Source organism: Lipotes vexillifer, unplaced genomic scaffold (genome assembly GCF_000442215.2).
Source record: "Lipotes vexillifer unplaced genomic scaffold, Lipotes_vexillifer_v1.1 scaffold479, whole genome shotgun sequence".
Lineage (NCBI taxonomy): Eukaryota > Metazoa > Chordata > Mammalia > Artiodactyla > Lipotidae > Lipotes > Lipotes vexillifer.
The window spans coordinates 590,313-606,737 of record NW_006796443.1 but is presented as its reverse complement, the minus strand read 5'-3'; the positions used below and the strand labels follow the sequence as shown (position 1 = coordinate 606,737).

Sequence of the window (16,425 nt, the reverse complement as noted above, 5' to 3'; positions counted from 1 at the left end):
TTCAAGTTTCATCTGTACCAGTGGTATGGTTTCAAGTATGGGAGAAGAGCAGCAGAGCAGTTTGGCTGTAGCTAAAATGTGTCCTTTGTGATGAGAGTAAATTATGAGTTCAAAAAGTCATTAATTGGGCTTCCCTGGGTGCGCAGTGCTTGAGAGTCCGCCTGCCGATGCAGGGGACGCGGGTTCGTGCCCCGGTCCGGGAAGATCCCACGTGCCGCGGAGCGGCTGGGCCCGTGAGCCATGGCCGCTGAGCCTGCGCGTCCGGAGCCTGTGCTCCGCAGCGGGAGAGGCCACAACAGTGAGAGGCCCGCGTACCGCAAAAAAAAAAAAAAGTCATTAATTGTCTGAATGGTGTTGTGAAACATGAATAAATAAAGCCTGTAGTCTAAATATTTTATTTGAATATTCCTCTTTACTGAAATGTTTACCAACTTGTTTCTAATTTGAGAAGTTTATTGACAGGATGCTATATAAGTAAAAGCCTGAAAAGGACAGAAGACGAAAGTTGAAAGAAAGGGCCTCTGATTAGGATAATCAGTCCTAATCTATTGGGGAGTCTCCTCCTTTGTTCTGTCTCTAATTTTATTTGTAGACTTAACATAATGCGATGTTCAGGTGTAAGCACTGGGACTAATCCAGAAGCTGTTCTCTCTTAACAAATGCAGAGCTTTGCTGCTGTGGGCTTGACCATTAAACAGGGCTGCCAGACCCAGCCTAACCAACCTATTCATCGGAATTGGACTGTTCAGGAAAGTGAGAAAGGGCCCTCACTTTTTGTGTAATTTAGACTTGCAGAAATGACCTGGGAATGGCATGGACTGTGTGGAAGAGAAAAAAGCAGATTTATGATTGAGACAGTATTTAGTTGAACCTCCAAATGTTTTCATTCAGCAAATATTTATTAAACACTGTTGTGGGTCAGGAATGCTATCCGGCTGAAATAAATGACCAATGAGACATGTAAATAAATGATGAAAAAACAAAAAAGAGTGTCTTCACCAGATATTCCAGCAGAGTAAGCAAGAGGAATTATAAAGGAAATCAGTTCACCTTTAGGTCCCTGAAAGCTAGAGTGCTTTGCATATTTTAGCAGTGTATAAATGTATGTATGAATGGATAAACAATGTGATTTGTTTATCTATTAGATCACTTACAAAATACTGTGGGAGCACAAAGGAGGAAGTGACCAGTTCTTCCTTCTAATGGTGAAAGAGGGATTCCCCAGGTGGGGAATGCCAGCAAATGTGGAGTGAGAAAGCGTGACATGCTCTCAATTAATAAGGTGAATCATAGGGTGAATGTTGGGAGGTGGCATGGCCACAGGTGAGGCTGTAATATGGTAGACCAAAGTCAAGATGCAAAAATATCTTGTATTGGAATTTACTCTGTGGGTGCTGGTAGGCCATTGAAGTGTTTTTTTTTTTGTTTTTTTTTAATAAGAATATTAGGAGGTAGAATTTATGAGAAATTCCTTTAGGAGGACTTCATTCTTTTTTTTTTTTTTTTGGCCGTGCCACATGGCTTACGGGATCTTAGTTACCCTGACCAGGGATTGAACCTGGGGCCCCAGCAGTAAGAGCGCCGAGTCCTAACCACTGGACCACCAGGGAATTCCCGGAAAGACTTCACTCTTGAATTGGAAAATCAAATGTTGATAGAATTTTTAAAGTTATAAACATATACACTGAAAGTGAGCACAGCTAGTAAGTCATATAATTTATGGTAGAATCTGTTTTATCCCTTTCAGATAATATATGTGATCTTAGTGCAGGTAAGACCTACACTAGGTAATCAAACTACACCAGGTGATCAAAATATGCAGGATGGCATTGGTTTGTTTTTGAAAGAGAAGGAAATGTATTTTTGCTTTATGAAATTATTGAAAACCTTTTTCTTAAAGATTCTGGCATTTAACTTACTTTGAAATGATTTTAGGCTCATGGAAGAATTGCATTAATAGTACAGAGAGTTCCTGTATATTTTTCATCCATCTTCCACTCATGTTAACATCTTATATAGTCACAGTACAATGATGAAAACTAAGAAATTAACATTGGTATAATACCATTAGTTAAACTGTAGTAGGATTTTTTTTTTTCCCCGCGGTACGCGGGCCTCTCACTGTTGTGGCCTCTCCCGCTGCGGAGCACAGGCTCCGATCGATCGCGCAGGCTCAGCGGCCATGGCTCACGGGCCCAGCCGCTCTGCGGCATGTGGGATCTTCCCGGACCAGGACACGAACCCGTGTCCCCTGCATCGACAGGCGGACTCTCAACCACTGCGCCACCAGGGAAGACCTGTAGTAAGATTTTTATAGTTTTTCCACTAATGCCCTTTTTCTGTTCCAAGATCCACCAAGGATACACAAATTGCACTTAGTTGTCATATCTCCTTTCAAATCTGTGGTGGTTCCTTGTCCTTTTTGACCTTGACACTTGGAAGAGTACTGGTCAGGTATTGTGTAGAATGTGCCTCAATTTGATTTTGTCTGATATTTTCTAATGATTAGGGACTGGAGTAATGATTTTTTGGGCTACTGGAGTTAAAAACAATTTTTGTTTTATTTTTTAACTTAATCATAAAGTAAAATTGATTCCTTTATTTGCTGTACAATTCTATGAACTTTAATACAAGTTTAAATTTGTGTAGCCACCAGCAAAATCAGGATATAGAACAATTCCATCACCTTCATGCTCTGTCCCTATAGTCAGTCCCACCATCCCCCCAATCCATCCCCTACAACCACTGCTCTGTTCATCATTACGGTTTTGTCTCTTCGAGAATGTCATGTAAATGGAATCGTATAGTATGTAACCTTTTGACACTGGCTTCTTCTTTCACTCAACATAATGCTTTTAAGAGTTGTCCAAGTTGTATTTATCAATAGTTAATTTCATTTTATTGCTGAGTATGGATGTAGTATTAGTATGTTTGTGTATTCCCCCTTTTTGGATAGGTATTTGAGAACACATTATGTGTCCTGGCACTATAATAAGCAATTTAAGTCAATTTTTTGTGGATTTTCAGGGCTAGTTGCTAACGTTAGTTTCTTCATTTCTCTATTTTGACCAGCAATGTAATTAAGAGAAATTGAAGTTCTTGTTTCTTTAACATATCCTAAAATTCCCCTACTTTTCTGTTTATATGTTCTTTTTATTAAAGAGCAAAAGTAATAGCAAGGTGAATTTTTTTCATGTTGCTGGGTTTTAATCTTCGGGGCTGAGCCTTCTGTGATTCAGGCCTACAGCAAAAACTCAAGCCAAGTAAGTCATCGGTCCACAAGCAATGATGAATTTATATTGAGTGCATTTATTTATAAGAAAGCCATAATACTTAGCTTTTTTATTAGTCTCCTTGTAAGTAGGGCCTTTAATTTGTTTTATAGATAAATAAGAAATATCAAATGAAAATAGACATAGTCTAAATCAGGGTAGTGTAAAATAAGAGGCTTGACCTGTATCATATTGTCTTAAATTTTACGAATGGCAAAAGGTAGTTGTCTTTTGTTTTTAAGAGCATGGAGTTTTGGTGTATTTTAAGATGAACTTTTTGGGACTTGTGTTAAAAGTCTATTTGCTTAAATATCCTACTGCCATAAGATAAAAAAATGTTTCTAGAATATTAGTATAGGTTTTCTTTTTTAAAAAACCTTTTATTAGTAAAGTGTAATAAGTGTAATTGAATTTTTGCAGGACTTTGTAAAGTTTCCAGGTTGTTCTGAATATCTGGTAATTTTACATACTACTTTCAATAAATTATATAAAAATTTGAGGAGGAGACTTCTCTTTTAAATGTAGCCTTAATGTGATTTTTGTTTTCAGTTCCTCAAACACTATTCAGAGGCCTCAGAGAGGCTATGGAGTAATAAAATGTCAGAACTAAAATGGATTTTCAGAATTACCAGATCTCTAGACTCTCTCAATATTTTACAAAAAAAGGAAACTGAAATCCCATAGTGGTGTGAAGTAACTTGTTCACAGTCACAGTTGGTTGTGGAAGCTGCGTGATACGGTTCCTCCCCTCAAGTGGGTAACTGGTTTATGAATGTAGACACAGAGGTGTACAAAATTAACTGCAATACAAAATGGAATGTTCTGGGCAATAAGAAAGGCACTGCTTTTCTTAAAGAACAGTCTGTCCATCACCCCAAAAATCTTGACCCCTTCACAACAAAATTACTTTCTGTCTTTAGTTTCTCACCCCGTTCTGGGCAATAAGAAAGGCACTGCTTTTCTTAAAGAACAGTCTGTCCATCACCCCAAAAATCTTTTCTTGACCCCTTCACAACAAAATTACTTTCTGTCTTTAGTTTCTCACCCCTCATTCTCCCCTAAACTCTATCTGATCAGATGTTTTGCTTGTTTCTTTTTCACCTTTACCACACCATGAAAATTCTTCTTTCAAAATCAGCAGTGATGTCCATGCTGCTAAATCAACTGTCGTTTTCCTCTTAGACCTCATCTCATTTGATCTGTTGTCAGGATTTGGCACAGTCGCTCATTCCTTCCTCCTGGAAGTACTTCTACTTAAATTTCAGGTTCATGCCACATTGGCCGTATTTCCTGCTGCATTTCTGGGTTCTCCTTTTCAGCCTTCTTTGCTAGTTCTCCCTCATCTCCCCTACCTCTAAATAGTAGAGTGTCCCCAAACTTCTGTCATTGTTACCTTTTATATCTGTAGCTTTAATATCAAATAGATGTTAATGACTCCCAAATTATATATACCTAGCCCAGACCTCTACCCTGGGCTTCAGGACTGTGTATTCAGCTCCAGGACAATAATACCATTTTGACATCTTTACTTGGATAGCTAATGAGCATCTCAAACTTAATGTGTTCAGTAACTCCTGATCTCCCCCTACCCCAAGCCATCGCCATCTGTGTTCACCTTAATGTGTTCAGTAACTCCCGATATCCCCTTACCCCAAATCTATCACAGTTTTGGCATCTGCAGTCTTCCAGTGGCCAGAAACTGAGTTTTGAAGCCTTATTTCCCCCACAACCCACTTGCTGTCCATTCAGAAATCTCGTTGGATATTCCTTAAAAACATACCCATAATTTACTCATATCTTCTTCTTCTGCCTCCTTTGTCTAAGCCATTATCATCTTTTCTGAGTTATTGCATAAGCTTCTCCTTTCTTCCATGCCTGGGCCACTGCAGGTTTTTTTGCAACACAGCAGTCAAATCTTATGACTCAGCTACTCCAAACTCTCCTGCTAAAGTCTCTAAACAGTGAGGCTCTCCCTTAGTTTCCAGTGCTCTTCCTCCTTCTGTTACTCTCTTCCTTATTTTCTCTACATGAACCACACTGGCCTCCTTGCTTTCCTTGAACATATCAGGCAAGCTCCCTGTTAGAGTCTTTGCATGGGCTTTTTTCTGCCTGAAATGTTCTTCCTTAGATGTGTCTTCATGGCTAGAGGTCTTTACTCAAAAGTGACCTGGCAAAAGGAAGTCTTCCCTAGCTAGTTTGTGTAAATTGTCATATTCTTCTCATTGCTGTTTTATTTTTTCTTATTCGTCCTTATCACTAACATACTACACATTTTATTGTGTCTTTTATTTATAATCAACATACTATATATTTAGTTCATAACATTTCTCTCTTCCTGGCTAGAATGTAAGCATCATGTGAGTAGGGGGTCATTTATCAACAATGTGTCGTCTTCTTCACTGCTGTATAACAAGGGCCTACAGAAGTGCCTGGCACATAGTAGGTGCTCAGTGAATATTTGCTAAATGAGTGAGTGCCTGAGAGTACCTCAGATCTGTTACTAACTTGACATTGGTCAAGTCACCTCTCTGTAGACCTCCTTTTCCTATTTTTAAATGAGACTAGATTGTATCAGTGTTTTAGGTTTTCTTAAAACACTGAAGACTTAAATGAATGTAGTATCAAGTTTCCTTGAAGATTTTTATAAGAATTCAGTTACTTAACAGAAAAGTTTAAAAACTACTGGACTGAATAGAGGATCTCTAAGTTTCCTTTCAGCCTTGTGGTCAGTTCTTGTAATAATAGTTATAAGTGGGGCAACAGAGGGAAGCCTTCATATAGAGAAGGCATTTGAACTGAGATTATGAAGGATGGATGAGTAGGCAGAGATAAGGGAAAGGGTAGGAAATAAGGTAAGTGCTTTCCAAGCCCAGAGAAGGCAAACAAATAGGAATGGAGCAATCCAGGTTTCAGTAAGGCTGGAGAGAGAGAGAGAGAGAGAGAGAGAGAGATTGAGTGTGTGTGTGTGGGGGGCAGTGGGGAGGGAGGGAGAGAGAGAAAAACAGACCCGAGGTAGACAGTGGGGAAGAGGTGGAGAGTGGGGAAGATAGGACTGGAAACAGGTAAAGTGAGGTCGGATTGTGAAAACTTTGAGCACCATGATAAGTAGTCCAGCTTTTTGCCTCTAGGGAATCAAAGTTTGTTTCTCAACCATGAGTGATCATCACATCACTCACAGAGTTGTTCTTTAGGAAGATTTCTCTGAGAGTGGTGAAACGTGAATTGAAAGTACGCAGTTGGTGGTAGAGAAAGGGACAGTTAAGAAGTTGAGATATTATTTTTCTATGATATGTTGCTTTTACCTGAAGAATAGCAAAGGAGGAGCTGAAGTTTCACTCTCATCTCAATATAAAAAACAGAAGATTTCCTCTCTACAACATTTGGAGGTTGCTGAATCGTAAGGTGACAAGAGACTTTCTGAGCGGCTGCTGTGTGAGGAGCACCAACTACATTAGGTTCTAGGGCTCTGTAGCAGCAGAGCAGTGGTTCTCATAAGCCTGGGCTCTATCCACACCACTGAATCTGTTTCTAGGAGTAGGCATGTATCTTCAGAAGTTTCTTTCAGTAATTCGGAGGTGCATCCCTGGTTACAATCCACTGAAGTAAAAAATATATTGTCTTCAATATTGAATTTTAAATTGCAAGAGATAATTTCATGGTGATATAAAACTTGAGATTGCACTTAGCATATTACCTGGGAGCATTATAAAGAATATAATTGTACAGTCAAGTCTTGGTTATTTTTGACAAGAAAGGAAAGTCTAACACCCAAAATAACACATGCAATAGAATCTTGTAACATAGTTACATGAATTCAGCTATATCAAATCATGGGTCAAATCAAACAACCTAAGTGTCCATTGATGTATGAAGGGATAAAGTAGATGTGTATATATGTATACACACATACATACAATAGGATACTACTCAGCATAAAAAAGAATGGAATCTTGCCGTTCATGACAACATGGATGGACTTTGAGGGTATTACGCTGAGTGAAATTAGACAGACAAATACCATATGATTTCACTTATATATGGAATCTAAAACACAAAACAAATGAACAAACAACACCAAACCAAACTCATAGATACAGAGAACAAATTGGTGGTTGCCAGAGGGGAAGGGGGTTAGAGGGTAAATTAAATGAGTGCAGGAGGTCTAGTTATAAAATAATTAAGTCATGATGATGTGATGTACAGCATGATAACTATAATCACTAACACTGTATTGCCTTTTTGAGAGTTGCTCAGAGAGTCTTAAAAGTTCTCATCACAAGGAAAAAATTCTATGGTGACAGATGGTAACTAGACTTACTGTGATCATTATGCAGTGTGTACAATATTGAATCATTACATTGTATACCTGAAACTAATATAAAGTTTTATGTCAAATATAACCTCAGTTTGAAAAAAAAAATCATGGGTGAAATCACGTCTGTAAAAAATATTTTTAGTGTACAGGTAAAATCCTGATACGCTAAAATTTCCCTTTAATGAACTGTTTGAGAAAAGTTATTCATTCATGTCTGAGTTTCTGCTGTGTGTTGGACCCTGTCTTAGTGGTAGGAATACAGTAATGAACAAAGCCAGGCAAAGCTGTGGCCCCTTTTGCCTTTGGTTTGCCTCTGAAAACACACAGACACTTGACCAGGAGGACGTTCTTATGGATAAGTCTTATAACCTAAAGGGGGAAGGGGAAGGGGGCCTTGGTTTAACAAATCTAGTGATAGATAATAGAGAATTACATTTAAGCTCACATTTGGAAATGCTGCACGTTGCTCAGAACCTGGGATTACACTTTGGAGGTGTTAACATCAACAAAATTAATGCTGTCCCACTGAAAGATTTATAACACTGAATCTTGGTCTTTAAAATTTTATTTTTATATTTAAATAGTAGGGAAGAGTGATTTTGGTCATTTATCATTTTAATGGTTTGATCTTTTCTTCTTCCATCTCTGGATGGACACATGTTAGCTGCAAATCCAGAAAGATTCCAACCATGCCTTTTTCTTAGCCCAGGGTTCCTAGATATGAAACTTAGACTGTTCTGTATTTTCATGTACTAGAAGTTCTCAAATTTGAGTTCAAGGAGAAGAGGTAAAAATAAAAGGGAAGAAGAGAGTGCTTGCTTACACAGTAAATTCTTTTCATAAGTTCTATTTTTAAACAAAGAAATGAACAGTGCCTTAACTTCAGTTGGCATTTAATAAATTCATTCAGTTGACATCTTTCTCAGCTAATAGTTCAAATATAAATGTTGGCAATTCCCCCAGGTGTGACAGCTCTATATTAAGATATATACTGACTTTGATATATATCTAATTTTAGAAAGAAACATACCCACAGTATATACAGGTGCATTATATTTCCATCACAAGTCTAAGATGCCACATTTTATTTACAAATTTAGAGACCTAAAGTTTGTCATCCTGAAGTATTTGATACTGATTGCTTCTACTATGAAGCATAATAATAACAGCTAATGTTTATGAAGTGTTTACTAAGCGCCTAGTACTGTATTGTACATGAACTGGATTTCTTTTTCCAGTCATATTTGTTGAGGTATAGTTTATATACAGTACAATTTGCCCTATTTAGTTATACAGTTTTGTGATTTTTGACATGTACAGGTATTATAACCAATACCACAGTCACCATACAGGATATTTCCATCACCCCAAACAGTTCCCTTGTTCTCCTTTGTAGTCAACCCGTTCCACTCATTCCCATCCCCTGGCAACCACTGATACAATTTCTGTCTTTTTTGTTTTGCCTTTTCTAGAATGTCATATAAATGGAATCATACAGTACGTATTTTGAGTTTGGCTTATTATGCGTAATAGGCCAAAAGCATAATAATGAATCTATGCTTTTAGATTCATCCATATGGTATCATCTGTCAGAAGTGTAGAAGTTAATACCTTTTTATTGCTGATAGCATTCCATCATCGTATGGATATACCACAACGCGTTCATCTGTTCACCAGTTGGCAGACATTTGCGTTTCCAGTATTTGGTGGTAATGAATGAAACTGCTATAAATATTTATGTAGTTTTTTTTTTTAAAATAGACACATATTTTCACTTCTCTTAGGTAAATATCTAGGAGTAGGACAGCTGGATTGTAGATTAAGTGTATGTTTAACTTTATAAAGAATTGCTAAACTGCTTTCTGAATAGGCATTCCCACCAGCAGTGTGTGAGAGTTGTAGTTGTTCCATATCCTCACCAGCCCTTGGTATTGTTAGTGTTGTTGTTGTTGTTTTTATTCTACTGTAATGGTGTGTAGTGGTATTCTGACTTTAATTTGCTTTTCTCTAGTGAGTAATGATGCTGAGATCTTTTCTCTGCTTATTTACCATCTGTATCTCTTCTTCGGTGAAGTATCTATTCAAATAGTTTGACCATTTTAAAAATTGGCTTGTTTTCTTATTTTTGAGTTGTGAAAGTTCTTTATATATTCCAAATAGTAGTATATGAACTGACTTTAATTCTCGCAATAATTATTTGAGTTGGAGGTGGGTACTGTTAGAAGTAATTTCCCAGGACTACACAGCTAATAGGTAGCAGAGCTAGGATTTGAACTCAACCTGTGCTGAACTGTTGGCCAGTTTTTTTTGTTGTTGTTGTTGTTTGTTTGTTTTTTTGGTGGAGATTGATTTTTGGGTGCTGTGAATAGAACCAGGATCCAATTCCTATAGGTGGTAAGATAACGCTTACAGAGACACACCTGAGCAAAGGGGCAATATATTACAGTAGCAGCTCTGGATTGCCTCTTTGGGAACAACTCAGATGTTTGTTTCTGTTGAAGAGGGGTAATTATTTTTACTTTACATCTCTTACTTCACTTCTACATACCGGTGGCTAAAAGTACCTTTAAATTACAGTCCGAATATCTGCCATTATCAGGTAATAAGGTACTTGATACAAAAGGATTTTCTCAATAGCAGAAGCAAACCCTTTTATATATCTATACTTCATAAAACATTTCACACATTTGATGTTAGTCATTTGTTTTTTAAAAACCTTTATCATAATAATGCTGACTTCTAGGCCCTTACTATTTGGTGATATCCTCAGGGAGTATGTAGAACTTACTGACCTTTCAGAGTGGCTTTGGACCCCAGTACTTTTAAAGTTATAGTCATAGTGTTAGATGTTTTTTAAAAATCTTTCATTATCCACTCTGTCACTTGTTGGTTCGACATCATCCTTTCACTAGTCCCTCTTTCACCACTTATAACTTCTAATTCTGATTAGGTAAAAGATAATCAGATTGTTAGGCTTATTTGTGGATATTATCTAAGATAAATTTTAGCTCTGGGAAACGACTTGGGGGATTTTCCAGTGAAAATTTCCCATGACTGCTCAGAGGATCTTTTTCCTTGGTGTTTGGGTTCCAAGTAGTCATTCTGGATAAATGATCTCTAAAGCAAGTTAAATGTAACATTTGTCAGTAGAAAATGTGATGTATTTTTCTTTTTAGCATAATTTTTATTAATAATTTGTTAAATCGTGGAGATTATTTTAGTAAAAATATTAGTCAAGCAGTGTTCAGTGGCATGGATAAACAGGCACTTAATGGGCAGAAAGTTTGTTTACAATCATTATGTTTTGTAGCAGTTTGTAAAGTTCCTGTCAGTGACAGCTTGTCCCCTCAGCTGTGCCTCTAGTAAGGCAGAATAATTACTTCCAAGTAATTAACTAAAGGAAGAAAACCTTGCTAAATCTTACTTACTTTTTGTAAAAGATAGGATGAAGCCCAGCTAGTGAGTTGCGCTTCTTCATTTCAAGTACTTTTGGAAGTACTTAATGCTTTTAAGCCGTTCTGAAGCTCTTAGAGTAAATTAATAAATACTCACCCAGAGGACAGGGTAAGTAGCTGTAGTAATTACCGTTTCCACTGCTTGGGCACATTGTCAGATGTACGTTGACTTGGAGAGCAAACTGCACTGGCCATATGTTTTGTTGACACCCTGGGGCTCACCAGAGCTGTAGCAGGGTGCTTTGCACATGGTTGGCTTTTATGTGTGGACAGTTTTGTTTGGAAGGTAAAGAAGACTGTGGCTATCACTTGGCAGTAGTAGAGTTATGAACGGTGATTGCATTGATAATTTGTTTCAAGTAGAGTTTTGTCAAGCTTGCAATTCTATTTAAAATTATTTTGCTATATTGAACTTTAGTTCCTTTCTAATCCCAAGTTTGCTTTTTTATTCTGAAAACCAGATTAGTAATTCACACTTACTTTTCCATTGAACTTTGAATTTTCTAGTGGATTTTATCTGTTTAGCGAATGTATAAATCTGCATGTGGTATTACAGTGTGCTAGCAGATTACATAGCAATATACCCCTTTTATATAAGAGTTAATGAGTTGCCAGGTTAGACTCAGCAGGCCTTTGTTACATTAAAAGCCAGAAAGTTTGCTGTCTCTCTTCCATTCCCTTCCCTACTTTTTTTTTCTTTCATAGTTTTATTTAGTTGCTATATTAAAATAACTTCTAAAAATTGAGATTTTTATTTTTTAAAACAACATAGAGGTTTTTCATTTTGCTTCCTTACAGATTGATTCTATCTCATTGTTAATTTTAAATTATGGTAATTAACTTGAGCTGAGTTATGGTTTAATCAAGGTAGACCTTGCTCCTTGGCTGTGCCTCTCTCCTTTTTTCTACCCCTCTCCCCGTTTTCACCTGTGGATTCGCATGTCTGACCTAGCAGAGTAATTGGGTCCACGGCAACATGGGCGTGCCTCCCTTAGAAACACTCAGTCTCACATATGACTCATAAGCTGAAGCACAGACACCACTTCCCCAATCTACAGGAGCCATTTTAACAGCACAAAACTTGCCGGATTGCTTTTTACTTTCAAGCCCAAAGGACAGTATCTAAAGAGAACGAGAATATTTGAAGGTAACTTGTTAAGATTTTGCGTGTTTGCTTCTGGCTGTTCCCTGAGCCTGATAAACGGAGGGTGGTTCTTACCTGTCGAAGGACAGGGCTGAATGTGTTCTTTAACTCTCTGGAAAAAATGTGTGTAGTCAGTCACATGCCTGATTGAACTTCACTACTAGGGGGAAACAAAGCATTCAAGTTCTGGAAAGTTTTAGATCTTCTTGGTAAAGCGTTTTTTATATTTTGTGTGATTTTTTTCCCCCCATATGACTTGAGAATAAAGGAGATTTTTCTTACTTTCTTTTTCATACTACAAAGCAAACTAGGTCAAATTCCAATTTTTAAAAATGTAATTGTGTTTGTGAGGGTACCCTGTAATTTACAATTAAGTAAACTATATTATTCACCTGTGATATGGGTGTTAAAGAAATTCAAGAGCGAAGATTTTGTTTTGGCGTTTTAGTTAAGGGGAACTTTGGGACACCTCAGTCATAGGTGTTGTTCATTGACTGTAATGCCCTTTGTAATATCCTTTTTCCTTTCTTTAAAGTTAATGAAATTATACTAAACACTTAATTTTGAAAACTATATAAGTTTGAGTAAAATGAACGGTCATTTAGATAACAAGTTAAAGTGATTATTAAATAAAGAGGAAGAAAGGCTAGAATGATTCATTTACTATTAGAAAAAAATAATAAAGTTTTATAATTCACACTGGAAACTTATTCTGAGTAACAGCCTTAGAAGCATAGCTAGTTTCTGAGGAAACGTAGTATTTTGATTTGTGTAAAAAGAAAAAGTAAAGAGTATTAACCTTCTGTCTATACAACTATTCTTAAAATTTGCTTGTTTTGAGCAAAAAAAAAAAAAAAATACCTAGAAAAGGTTGCTTAGTTTTTTCCTGAAATATTTCTCATTATTGAAATTAGGAGATTCTGGTGTGCCTTGAAGTTCTAGGTGCTCTGAGAAGTTGGATGCAGCAGTATATTGCTTACGAAAGTTATTTGTGAAACTAAAATTTGAATGAAAGTAAAATTTGAATATGCAGTGACTCCAAATACAGTTTTTAGAAATAAAATTTGCCAAGTCATTTATTATTGAATGTAATGATAGTTAGCTAGTTCTTTGGGAATTCGCTGCTAATAAATTTCTAACTGCTTGAAGGCCTGTCAGATGAAAGTGAAGATTTCTAGGCAGTCAATTATTATTTCTTACTCTTTGAAAGGATTGTTCATATTATCGGATCTCAATTTGCGGTCTTATAAGACAGGCACAAGCAGACATTTTACCAGTTCAGCTCTGAGCCATTTGCTGTCATCTTTGTTTGCATATTGCTGGTTTAGTCAGCTTTTGAGTAAGCAGAGGTTGTATTTACTTCTAGTGTGCTCTGTGTGAAAAATCTAATGAAACTTTTTTGCCTTTCTTTCTCTCTCTTTTTCCTCCCTTCCTTCCTCCCTCCCTCCCTCCCTCCCTTTTCTTTCTTTCTTTTTTTTTTTTTTTTTTTTTTTTTTTTTTTTTGAGTTTTTAAAGGCCAGTGACCCACAGAGAAAAATCAAGGGGCACACAAATAAGCAGATAATTAAGATTTTATTTATTAAAGAGAAGTAGAAGAATTTAGTTTCTTAAAATGAAGACATTGGTGCAATTCAAATAAAAGTAAATACCAGTCATATGTTTCAGTTTCTTATTATGTGGAGAAGACTGAGGTGGGGCTTCAAGGAGAAGCATAGAAGCAAAGGAAGGCCAGTACGACTTATTAGGCAGTCCCTTTCCCATCCCACCCCTTTCCTTTTATAAGGCTGAATATGAGTTTAAAGTGAGTCATCAGAATTAAACTTAGAATTACCAATTTGAAGAACTCAGTGTTAAAAAAGACTGAAGATCATCCAACTGCCTCACTTTTATAGTTGAAGAAACAGTGGCTCAAAGAGGTCTTGTGACTTGCTCAGGGTTATGTAGTGCTTGATGGCAGGCCTTCCAGCCTGGAGCTGCTCCTGCTAGCCCACACCAACAAGTGATGCTTTGTTTGAAATGGTCTGTATTTCCTCAAGAGTAAATAAAGCTTTAATTAAGTTGCTTGGTGATCATTTTGGTGATAAGGTATGACCAAATGAATTAACTAATGATTTTGAAAATGTGTTCAAACTAGTTTCCTTTTTCATCACAGAGAGGATGAGCCATTTGTTTAATTTCTACAACAGCTTTTTTTCACTACTATTAGAATTTTTTCATAGTTGAAGCATTGTGACATTGCATGTTTAAGATGGGCCTCAGGGAGATGGAAATACAAGGACTTGGGAATTTACGTCGAACTTCCAGATACAAAGACAGGTTTATTTCCACTTTAATTTTACCTCATATTCTTTGGGGAGGGCATATACTGTTTAGTATGATACCTTGTTCTATTAAAGTGTGTGTGTTAAACTTTGCATATGTTTACAAAAATCTAGAGGTCTCTAAACTCTAACGTAAGTACAATCTTGACTTTAACCTTTCCGAAATTAATAATCTCATTCCATTTGTTGTACCCTACTCTTCTTCCTTGAAAGTTTACTTTACATACCAGGCACTTGATTCTTAGAATCTGGGGAATACAAAATCTTATTCACTTTTTGATGTGTTTTATTATGGTGGTTGAAATTTACTTTAGATCTGCCTTTCTTTAGATTTTTTAAATGCTTTGCATATGACTGTTGAATCTTTTAAATTTCCAAGTCCCCTAACCTAATTCAGTGTCAGATCCTGCACAGTGTGGCCATCATTGTTCTAAGCAACGAACAGGGCACAGAAGGCTAGAAAACCTGGGCTCTCGTCTCACAAACTTAGATTCTTACTGGGAACACGTAGGTGAAATAAGTAAAGAATGGAACCAAACCACTGAGTTGTTAAATTTCGGTTCAGACTGTTTGCCTAGAGGTGAAAGGTGACTGAGACTTAAAATAGGCAGAAAAGTCTATGAGTCTTTAGGAATTATGAGTATTGAAGAATGAATAGCATTTGTGTAGGTTAAGGAGAGTGTCTTCAATAAGAATAAGAATATAAGCTCTTAGAGAGCAGAGATGTTTTATTCTATTTCTTCACCTTTTTCAACCTTTGACAGAGTATCGAGCACAAGTGTATAGGCCAGTGTTATTTGCTGCATTAAACCCTTGGCTGCTCAGTTGGGCAGGTCCTGTTAAAGTTAGTGGTAGCAAATCTTTAAATTAAGGGCATGTGGCCCTCAACTTAATCTCTGATGCCTGCATGTTGTAACCAAAGAAGTAATTAACACCTGCCTGGTACTATACTACCTTTAAAGTAGTAATTTTTGACCTTTGGTGTAACAGAGAATCACCTGGCTTCAACTTAGAGATTTTGGTTCCTTAGGCCCGGGGGTTTGACTTATCCATCTGCAATTTTAATAAGTACTCTAGATGACTGTGATGCACGGGATGCCACACTTTCTTGGAGAGTTCGCAGGCTTAAGAGCTGTGAAGAGTGATTAATCAGTTACTTAACATTTTAATATCTGATTTTTTAAGGAACAGTGGTATTTTGAATGGCCTGTAGTAAGTAAGAAAAGTCACTAGAACTTATTTAGCCTCGTCTCCCTACCCTAGTTATCCCTTTCTCTGTTCCAGTTTTTTGCTGTGGTATATTTTTCAACTGTGTGGCTCTCCCTGTTTCCTTTTCTCTAATTCTACTTTTTCTCCTCTGGCTCCCCATTCACTACTGGCTTGACCACAATATATAATTAAACTAATTATTTTTGTTTTTCAGGTATAATTAGCCTCTTCTTTATCTCTCAGCGAACCATCACACTCTCTCCAATGTTAGGTTTTTTTTTAGTTCCCTTTGGTGCTTCATGGTATCTCTCCATTCTGTTTTCCTTGGGTTAGAGCAAAAAACAGCCCCTTCCTGATTTAGGGTGGCATTATAGTCTTTGAAAACCCTTCTCTCCTGGGAAATACACTATTAGTGTTTGTAATTGTTTGAGTCTGGCAGGGAGTAACTTTTTTTTACCGTATGAGTTTCTTTGGACATTTAACTGCATAGTTGATTGCATATTTGTAGGCTTTGCATTACATTACGTCTTGTCTAATGGGACATAGGTGTTCACAGACTCTCATAGAAATGGGAAGAAGAGTCCCATCAGTTGAATGGTCTGAATATAATTCTGCTACCATCAGTTGGCCAGACTATTTTGCTCCTTTGCTTAGGAGCTGCCTCATATAAATGGTAGGAATTAAATTAGTAATATCATTGAGTCAACCT

The 16,425-nt window shown here is 36.9% G+C and overlaps 1 protein-coding gene and 1 non-coding gene across 2 annotated transcripts in view; one reads left to right on the top strand and one right to left on the bottom strand.

Moving 5' to 3' along the window:
• Positions 1-1,537: 1,537 nt before the first annotated feature.
• Positions 1,538-1,610, bottom strand: TRNAK-CUU (transfer RNA lysine (anticodon CUU)). Its single transcript has one exon. It is a non-coding gene; the product is annotated as a tRNA-Lys (tRNA).
• Positions 1,611-12,035: 10,425 nt separating this feature from the next.
• Positions 12,036-16,425, top strand: part of ELF1 (E74 like ETS transcription factor 1) — a 79,147-nt gene continuing 74,757 nt past the window's right edge. Inside the window, exon 1 of the mRNA XM_007468602.1 lies at positions 12,036-12,189. The gene's annotated coding sequence lies outside the window, so the exon portion shown is untranslated. The remainder of the gene's footprint in view (positions 12,190-16,425) is intronic.